At 44.4% G+C, this 9,682-nt stretch overlaps 2 long non-coding RNA genes across 3 annotated transcripts; one reads left to right on the forward strand and one right to left on the reverse strand.

Annotated features, from left to right (window-relative positions):
• Window positions 1-3,862: 3,862 nt before the first annotated feature.
• On the reverse strand, window positions 3,863-5,405 carry LOC115666167 (uncharacterized). The gene is made up of 2 exons (XR_008817007.1): window positions 4,857-5,405; window positions 3,863-4,384 (listed from the first exon to the last, which is right to left on the reverse strand). It is a non-coding gene; the product is annotated as an uncharacterized LOC115666167 (long non-coding RNA).
• A 2,095-nt stretch (window positions 5,406-7,500) lies between these two features.
• Window positions 7,501-9,255, forward strand: LOC130138566 (uncharacterized). Of its 2 annotated transcripts, none has more exons than XR_008816932.1 (2): window positions 7,501-7,664; window positions 7,812-9,255. It is a non-coding gene; the product is annotated as an uncharacterized LOC130138566 (long non-coding RNA). The 2 variants fall into 2 exon arrangements; XR_008816933.1 differs by having other exon boundaries at window positions 7,501-7,660.
• The last annotated feature ends 427 nt before the right edge of the window (window positions 9,256-9,682 follow it).

A 9,682-nucleotide genomic window follows, 5' to 3' on the forward strand; every position in this document is an offset into this window, starting at 1 on the left:
CAAATATGTAAAGTTAGATAACGATAAGCATGGAATAAGCAATAAAATATCCAAATTGATTCGGATGAGATATTTACCTAAGGCTCCGTTCGTTTGGCGGAAAATATTTTCCAAAAAGGAAAATATTTTCCCGGAAGTCATTTTCCTGGAAAATGTTTTCTCGAAACATAATTTTCCGGTGTTCGGTGATCAATATGAAAAAGTTTCGGAAAATATTTTTCGCCGGCGGAAGCAGCGGCCGGCGACCGGCGGCGGGCGGCCGGTGGCGGCGGCGATGACCGGCGGCGACGGCAGCGGTAGGCGACGGCGGCGCGGCGGCCGGCGGCGGGCGACGGGCGGCGGCGGCGGCGGCGGCGGCGGGTGGCAACCGGCGGCCGGCGGCGGCGGCGACGGCGGCGGCGGCCAGCTACCTTAGTGAAGAAGAAGAAGAAGCTCCGGAAAATGATTTCCGCTTTTGAAGAAGCGGAAGTCATTTTCCATAGACTTAGGCTATTTTGTGAGGGGGAAGAAAAATATTTTCCCACGGAAAACATTTTCCACCCTCGAACACCGGAAAACTCGGAAAATATTTTCCAGAAGAATATTTTCCGCCAAACGAACGGAGCCTAAATGCGCAAATAACTTTCCAAATTTGAATCGCCGGCGGATCGGGAGTGCGGATCAGAGGACCGACGGCAAACGGACCGGCGAATGTGGCGGCGGCAAGGACTGACCTTGCACGGGACAACACCGGCGGCGACGGGCAGCCTTTGGGTGTCACGAAACAGCAGCGGCAGGTGTTGGGCGTCAGGACGGAGTGGCAGCAGCAACTCACCTAAGGCGGCACTGAACGGTGACGGACGGCGACGAGATGGCTCGCGGTGGTAGTCAGCGGCGGTAAGCTCCGCAGAAATTTAGTGATCCCAAAGAGAATTTTCTTCAGTCTTTGACTCTGACCAATAATAACAAGCTTTGATGACCACTCAACCTTGACCGAATCTGGTTGCTCTCGTAACGATTTTCTTTGATTATTCAACTTTGATTCTCAAAGCCCAACAATCAAAGTCTTCACTTGTCACTTGGAAGATAACTCGATGGCAAGACCGGTCTGGTCATGCAGGGACGTCGGGCTGAAGTTGTCGCGGCATGACAGCAAAAGAAGCAGGTGGATCGGGCTGAGAGCAGTAGTAGGTGGCTTCGTGAGCAGCAGAGATCGGTAGCTCGGCGTCGTCGTTCGCGCAGGCAAGAAGCAACAGCAGCAGCAGTGTGACCCTCACGGCCACAGGTCTGACCGTGAAGAAGATGGGGGCCCGGGGAGCAGCACGGGCACGGCACGGCAAGGAGGCGCAAACGGCAGCGGTGAACACGGCGTAAGTACGGGCAGTGCAGGAGCGGCGGTGGGGCAACGCGGTGGCTGTTGCGCATGTACGCGGCCGAGTCTCTCTCTCCCTCAAATCTCACATGTATCACTCGCGTCTTTCTGAAAATTATTCTGGGAATTCTCGAGCTTCCCCCCCATCTCTTGTCTGTACATGATCCTTTTATAAGTGAGAATGTCTAGGCCTTTTTAGAAAGAGACCCACTCGAGAATATTTAAAACATATTACGTTTGGCTTCTTCCCTTTTTGCTTGTGCCCCTGACGCCAGAACGTAATTCCAAATATATATCCCCCACGTTGACCGATTCCGTTTTCCTCTTCTTGTATCCTTCATATATATTTTTTCTTTTGCACAAAGATACCAAGAAACAAAATCTGCTGATACACTTCCTCTTTCCTTTATATATTGCCTTCGCCTCGGTGAAGAATGTTCCCCTTGCCTTGTCGTGACACCCAAGATTTTTTAATGGAATTTCCAAAAGATATATTGTCAATTGCTGTCCATGGATTAAAGATATATGCGGATAGGATATTACTCCCTCCTATCTTCTGACAATACGGCCAAATATAATGAATCTCCCTTCCTTCTTGGTCCTCCATGTGGCAGAAAAATATATATATAGAAGATCTCTTGCGACCGAAGATCACACATGCAAAACATGTGACTTTTGGTCATGGGCTTGATTGAATTAAGCTCAGAGCCATTCGCTGCCGTATGTTCGATAAATGTGCAAACTATATGGGCCTAATTAACTATCAATGAAATGCTCCTAATATCTATATGCAATTTAACTAATTAATTTTTTTCTAGGGACCGGGATCGATCCCTAATTTTTATGCAATGAATGATTAATTGGGTCTCCAAAATTTAGGTGTCAACAACAATAAAAATTAAAATAATATTCGAGTCACTCGGGTACTCTCGGTGTTTCCAAGCACCCAATTATACTTAGTAACTCACACAATTCACGCGGTGTTTGGACCTCACAATTGATCACGATACAATCTCTCGATCTCTTAAATGAATACGCAGATTTTATCCAGGCTTTAGTCCTGACTGGATGTTGATGTTTTGAAAATTGGAATTCAATTTTCTTTTATATTTGGATAAGTATCATCCCCTTTTTGGCGCAACCGAAGAAGGTAGGAGGTCTCCCCCTTAATGCAAGCCGGCGGCAAGAAACTTACGTTAGGGGACGGAGTCTTACGAAGTCTACAATGTCCTGACTGAAGAGGGCGAAACATAAAAATGTAAATTTTGGTATCTATTTGCCAAAATGGGATAAGTGCATTCGAAGTCTTAAAATTTATCATGAAAGTACAATTAAGTCCTCAAACTTTCCAAAAAGTACAATTGAGTCCTAAAACTTGTCACGAAGTGCAATTGAGACCTGAAATTTGTCAAATTGGTCCAATCTAGTCATTTCGTTGATCGTACTTTTTAAAAGTTTTAGGGCTTAATTGTATTCTCGTGACATGTTTTAGGAGTTGATTGCACTTTTTGTAAGTTTTAGGGCTCGATTGTACTTTCATGATAAGTACATAATTACACTTTCATGACAAGTTTTATGACTTTCAGTACACTTATCCCTTGCTAAAATTTCCACAAAGCGTTCTTTTCATCTTTCGGCCTTATGTGGCCAGATCAAACCCTTTCAATAAGTCCCATGCTCATGAAAAACCAACATACACATGGTAAACCAACTTTTAAATCGCTGAACTTGGTCTTGACTGCAATAAAGACGACTGTGGCAATTCGAGAATCTTTGATGGCCTTATCGACCGCGAGAGCTACTTCTTCGCGCCGGTCGAGATCTTCGCTGTATATTTAGGTTTGACGCCATTCCGATCCAATACGTCGTACGTGCAAGCGCCGTGGGGAGTTGTTGCCTGCATTGACTTTCTGTCGGTTATAGCTCAAGAGTACGTCATGCTCGAATTGTTCCTCCGAATTAGCCTTTTGGACACTAGAAATCTTCCTAGCTCGAGCATGATTGCTATACCGCACTAAAGAGCATCTTATGCATCATCTCTAGTAACGTTCTGCTCATCAAAATCCATATGCCGATTCATATGAACGATTTTATACACCGAGGCACTTGCACCAAAACCAAGAACGATATATCGTGGCCAACAAATAAATACACCGATAAAAAGTTGGGAAGTCCACCCAGCCAAGTTCGACACTGGACTTGATTTTGAAAATCTGTGTGATCACATGGTCCATTTAAACTCAGGTTGGGCTTCATTCGTAGGATCAAACTCGAGTTATAATTATAACGAACGGTGTAGTCATGCTTCACTAATCAAGTTGATGAATTCGTCATCTTCCCATGACGAGTTATGATGAGAGGCCTTATTGAGGCTGACATAATCTCCCTGATACGTGTCTTGCTGCGTCATAGCTTCGAAAGTATTTCGAGGAACCAAAACTGACGGTCACAGTCATTACGCATCATACAAACGATTAATGATCGAGAAAAGGAACATGAACACACATTAGGAAACGCAAAAAGTATTAAAGATACTTTCATAAGAAAATTTATTCTCAATCCATGGAAAGGCTAGACCAAAGTCCCTTACAAGGCCCAATGCAGTTCAACCCAGATTCTTACCATCAAAGCTGAAAACAAGCTTGCAGCAGCATCAAGCATTCGCGATACACAGCAGAAACAGAGAGGAATAGCTAGTTCAAGATACATTCTTGATTGATTGGATTCCAGGATCCGAATTACAAAACAAGCCCTATCTATACGTTTTATTCATTGATGCGAAGTACTCATTTCTATACATACAAGGTACTTTGTCCTCCCATACGATCGTCGGAAAACATGCACCAAAGGGCATGGTTGGCGGTCGACAAAGCCTAAGCCGTGACGACGGTGGGGGCTGCCATTACCATGGGGACAGAAGCGACACGACGATGGAGATTAGGGGGAATACTCTTAGGTTTTCTCTTGGCTTCAAGGTGTTGCAGTTTAGCTTTGACATCTCTAACAACTCCTTTGATAAACTTAGCTTCGTCTCTGTTTAAATGAAAACAGAAAAACAAGAAGCATGGGACTAGTAGTATGCTAATATTGAAATTTTATGCTCGAGCAATCTGCATTGTTGGGTAAAAATTTGCTAACAGTTAATAAACTCGAATCACCAAATATGACTTGGCAATAGATCTTAGAACATCATTATTAACAAAACCATATGCATCGTATTGGCTAAAAGTACGGAACGTTGTTTTCTTACAATAGAATGACTTAAGGACTAAACTGAAGCTTCATGATCGGCAAGAAACTCGTACACCAGACCATCTTTTTCCATATTTTCAAAGCTTATTCACTTGCTATATGGATCAAATGACTGGTTTCATACGATTTGAAAGTCAAGCGGGCGATTGTCGGGGGTGATTGTCGGGCTGATGAAGTGCCTGGATCTCGAGAAAGATAGAATGCTAGGCCCAGGAAAAGACAGAATCTAGAAAGGGCGGTATCAGAAACTTACGAATTGTCCTCGAGATGCAATCCTGGGAAGTTGGAAGTAATGAAAAGAGCATGCCTCCATTTCTCCACCATGTCCAAATCTTTGCCATGCCTCTGCTCATGCTTGGCCAGGGCTACTTCATAATGCCCGGTCCGTTACCTCACTTGGCTCGGCTTCACTTTATAGAACACGGGGATCACCATCTGTTCCTGGAGCTTGCTACGCTCGAGGATCTTCACCAGCTCTTTCAGGCACCATTCGGAGGAGGCGTAGTCCTGGGAGAAGACGACGACGGTGACGAGGGATCGTTCGATGGCCTTTTCGAGGGCCGGGGCTAACTTTTGACCCTTGTGGAGGTCCTCGCTATCCGCGAAGGTTTTGATGCCGCTCCGAGCCAAAGCCTTGTGAAGGTTCTTCAGGAACCCCTCGCGAACATCCGGGCCGCGGAAGTTCACGAACACATCGTTCTTCGACCGTTTCTCTGAACCCATTTCGGAATCGACGATGAAACTTGGAAATTTTTCTCAGCCAAGTATTGGGGCGATTTGTCTAGTTCATGGGGAACTTGGTCGACTTTTCTTACTTTAATTTTTATATACTTTTACTCATTTTTTTTTGTTTCATGTTGTATCATCAATGATGTACGAGTGATGGATAAGCTCGAGGACGGGTTCTTTGTTTTTTTTTTTGGGCTATTAGATATATAAGTATGGTATTTCCATTGGGTCGCGCTTTTTCGACCTACTATATAATCGGAACACTTACGGTATTATGACTACATTGCGCTTTGTGGGTCCCACCTTTTTAGCATCCGCGGTCGGGATGTCCTAAGAGCAATAGAGAGTCTCAGAGAATTGGTGAAAGATCCAAGGAGGATGAGCCTGCACTGAGAATCGTTCATTTTCTTGGTTCGTGTCTTATGGCTGGATGACCATCGTGCAAATTGTATTCAGCCTTTAAATCACTCAACTTGGTCATGACTGGATTTTCATGTTTTGCATACTGAAATTCATTTTTCTTCTTATTTTTGGATTAGTTTCGTCCCTCTTTATTTGGCACAATTGAAGTAGGTAGAAGGTAGCGATTCAGGACGGCGAAAAAGGGAAACTCGTGGCCGACTAAAACACGGGAAAGTCCGGATGCCTGCCAAGGTAAGTTTGGACATTGGACTTGCTTTTGAAGCGCGGGCATTCACGCCTTCCATTTCGATCAGGATTAGATGTCATTCGCGTACTCAAACACTCAAGACATACTTCGTTAGTTAAATCGATGAATTTATCATTTTCCCATGATGAAACGGCCTTGTCGTGGCTACTATCAGCTCCCCCCAAAAGCTCAGCCTATCCTCGGATCATGGAATTAATTCCATACAAATTGCATCTGATAAAAATCTTTGATATGGTGATTTTTTTAGGGTTACGAGAGAAATTATTACAATGTATACATGTTGATCCTTCAAATTCGTAGCAACAACTTCAAGCCAATTGTCCATTCCACCAATCACGCCTCACAATTTCACATGGACCATGGGACTGGCATGTTTGAATACTCCTCCGGCTCCATCAATCGCAAGGCCCATTGCAGTGGAACCCAGATTATTCCAATCACAGCCCAAAACGGACTTCTGGCAACAACAAAGTACTCCCAATGCATTAAGGTACTTTGTCATCCTGTTCGGTCGTAAAAATAAACATGTCGCAAAAGGCATAGTTTGCGGTCGTTAAAACCTACTACAAATGATCAGACAAAACGTTGTTGTCATCTTACGATAAAATGAGTTTGAGTGGTAAATTAAGGCTTCGTGATCAGCAAGAAAATTCGTACAAGAGACCATCTCTTCCGTGTTTTCAAAGCAAATTTGCATGTAATTTGTATCAACGATATGAAAGTTGAGTAGGTGATGTGGCCTAGACTTGGAACCCTCCGGAAATTGGAACAATGAAGGTCGACATTGATGGATCTTACTCGTTGGGAGAAGAGTGGGGGAGCGGTGGCAGGCGCGTGCCGGGACTACCAAGGATGACTTATTGGTGGCCACGCCTGTGTCGCTCGAGCTTCGTCGCCCCTACAGGTGGAGGTACGGGCTCTCTCTCAAACCCTAGGACTTTTTATTAAGAGAAAGAAAGAGATAGAGGACCTAATTTGTTGAGCCAGACAAGCTTACGGTGGTAAAAGCAATGTGCAATCCAAGTTCTGCTCCATGGGAGATTCGTGTCCTCCTCTCTAATTGCGTAAATTGGCTTTGGTCATTTTCGAAGCTCCGGACCCAGCATTGTATAAGAGAGAGAGGCTAATTTTGTTGCGGATTGGGTTGCCAAGACCCACGAATGCAATTCTTTACCTTTTTTTTTTTGGGTCAGAAGAAAAGACTGTTCATTGATATCTAGTAAAGACGAAACCCACTTTCGGGGTCTCAAAACAAAGCAGATCTCTAAGGGCCTGCGGAGGATGAGTCAATCAGTGTTCAGTGAGTGCTTTTTTACTGTGTGTCGTAACTACCCAGTCCGCGACACTATTCCTGGACCTATTACAAAACTGCAATTTTATGTTTGAAAACGAAGACAGCAGCTCACGTGCTTCCCTGAGGAGAGCACGATGTTCCCTGACATACCTTCCGGAGACTTCAAGTCGTTGACCCGATTTAGCGATCGACTCCGGGATTATGTTTTCACCCGCACGAGGAGAGAGAAATTTGAGGGTTTCCACCATGGCTAGGCTCTCGGCTTGTTCGGCGGAGGAGGCGAGGACGTCCTTGGCAAAGCCGTCGATCAAGATCCCAGCTGAGTTGCGGCATACACAAGCTATTGAACCTTCAAAGGAAACAGGTTGGTGAGCTGCATCCATATTTACCGTTGTTTCGCCCCTCTCTAGGGGACTCCAGACATCCTCCTCAGAGTGGTTTACAGCTTCAATTGGTCTGTCAAGGTTGTTCCATCTGTTGAAATTTTTTAGCAATTGTCGTCCTCTTTCAACCAGCAACTGTGGGTCCGGGAGGAGCCTTCTAAAGATGAGGCTATTCCTTGCTTTCCAGATTTCCCAAAGGACAACAGAGACTAACTCAAATTCAGGGGAGTTGTTGCTGCTTTGGGTATGAATTTAATCAGCCATTCATCAAAGCGGGAAGTTTGGTATTTTGAGATCTGGATGTTGAGTGCAGGAACATCCCAGACTTCTCTCGTCCACTTGCATAGTAGGAATAGATGTTCTGTGGTTTCTGCATGAACTCGGCAGAATGGGCAATTCAGATCAGGTACCAGTTTCCTTATGTACAAATTTTCCTTCGTTGGTAGTGCGTTTTGGCATACGCTTCATACAAAGTTTCTGATTTTGTGGGGAGTTTTCATTCTCCATATCCTGTTCCAGAGTTTAGTAGGAGTTTGATGAGAGGAGGAGGCAGGTTGAGTTTCTGTGTTTACCTTTTTTCGAAGAGTGTTGTAACCGCTCTTAACAGTGTAGTCGCCTTCCTTCGTGCCCATCCAGATCAGTTTGTCTTCATTCATTTGTGGTCCGATATGTACTGTGAGGATCTCTCGTACTACCTGTTCATCGAATAGTCGTCGCAAAAGCGGTTCCTTCCATGTGCTTTCCTCTTGGTCTATCAATTCATCAACCTTTTTTGGGTCCCCCGCATTAGCCGGTCCCCCTATAATTCCCTTTTGAGCCACTTATCCTCCCTGATGTTAATATTGTGCCCATTCCCTACTGACCACATGACTGAGTCTTCAATTGATGTGCGCCCCATGAGTATGCTCTGCCATCCCCAAGATGGTCTGGATCCCTTCTCTGCCTTCCAGAAGCTCTTGGTTGGGTAGTAGATACCCTTTAAAACTTGACTGCACAGAGTTGTATGATTTTGTGCTAATTGCCAAGCTTGTTTACCCAGCATGGCCTTGTTAAAAGATATTAAATCCCTAAACCCAAGGCCTCCCCTGTCGTTTCTCTGTTTGAGAACTTCGGCCTTCCTCCAGTGCACTCCTTTTGTTGCTGGTTGGTTCTTCCACCAGAAGGCTGTGATTTTTTTCTCAATAGCTCGACATACTGAAAGTGGAATCTTGAAAATTGACATAGCATATTGTGGTAATGCTTGGACAACAGTTTTGATCAGAATTTCTTTCCCCGCTTTAGACATTGTGTTCTCTTTCCACCCTTCAAGCTTCATATTTACCCTTGCTAAGATCCAAGCAAACATTTGCTTTTTAGATGCTCCCCAATCAAAAGGAATACCCAAGTACTTCCCTGTCTTTTCAATCTCTGGGACTCTTAGTTCTCTAGCCATATTACTTCTTAATTCACTAGGGCAGTCCTTGCTGAAATATATCCCTGACTTGTTCAAGTTAACCGCTTGTCCTGAGGCAAAGCAATACTGGTGAATGATTGCAGCTAGGTTCTGACATTCTTGTAGCTTACCATCGAGGAAAAATATTGAATCATCTGCAAAGAGTAGGTGAGATAGTACAGGGCAATGTCTATTGAGTTGTATTCCTTTGATAGTGCCATCTTGCACAGCTCTTTTCATCAGCATTGACAGGAAATTTGCAACCAGTATAAAAAGGTATGGGGATAAAGGGTCCCCTTGCCTTATCCCTCTTGTAGGTTGGAAGAAAGGCTGGGGTTCCCCATTCAACTTGACACTCAAAGAGGTTGTTGTAACACGTTGCATTATCAAATTCACCCATCTTTCATTGAACCCCATTGTAATCATACAAGCCTTCAGAAAATCCCATTCTATCCGATCATACGCCTTTTGCATGTCTAACTTTAGGACAGCTTGAAACTTCTGTTTACGCTTGCGAACCTGTAATTGATGCAGAACTTCCTGGACTACAAGAATGTTGTCTTGGATTTGT

This window comes from Syzygium oleosum, unplaced genomic scaffold (genome assembly GCF_021117445.2).
Source record: "Syzygium oleosum isolate NSW1041296 unplaced genomic scaffold, Sole_v2.1 Sole_v2.07, whole genome shotgun sequence".
Classification (NCBI taxonomy): Eukaryota; Viridiplantae; Streptophyta; class Magnoliopsida; order Myrtales; family Myrtaceae; genus Syzygium; species Syzygium oleosum.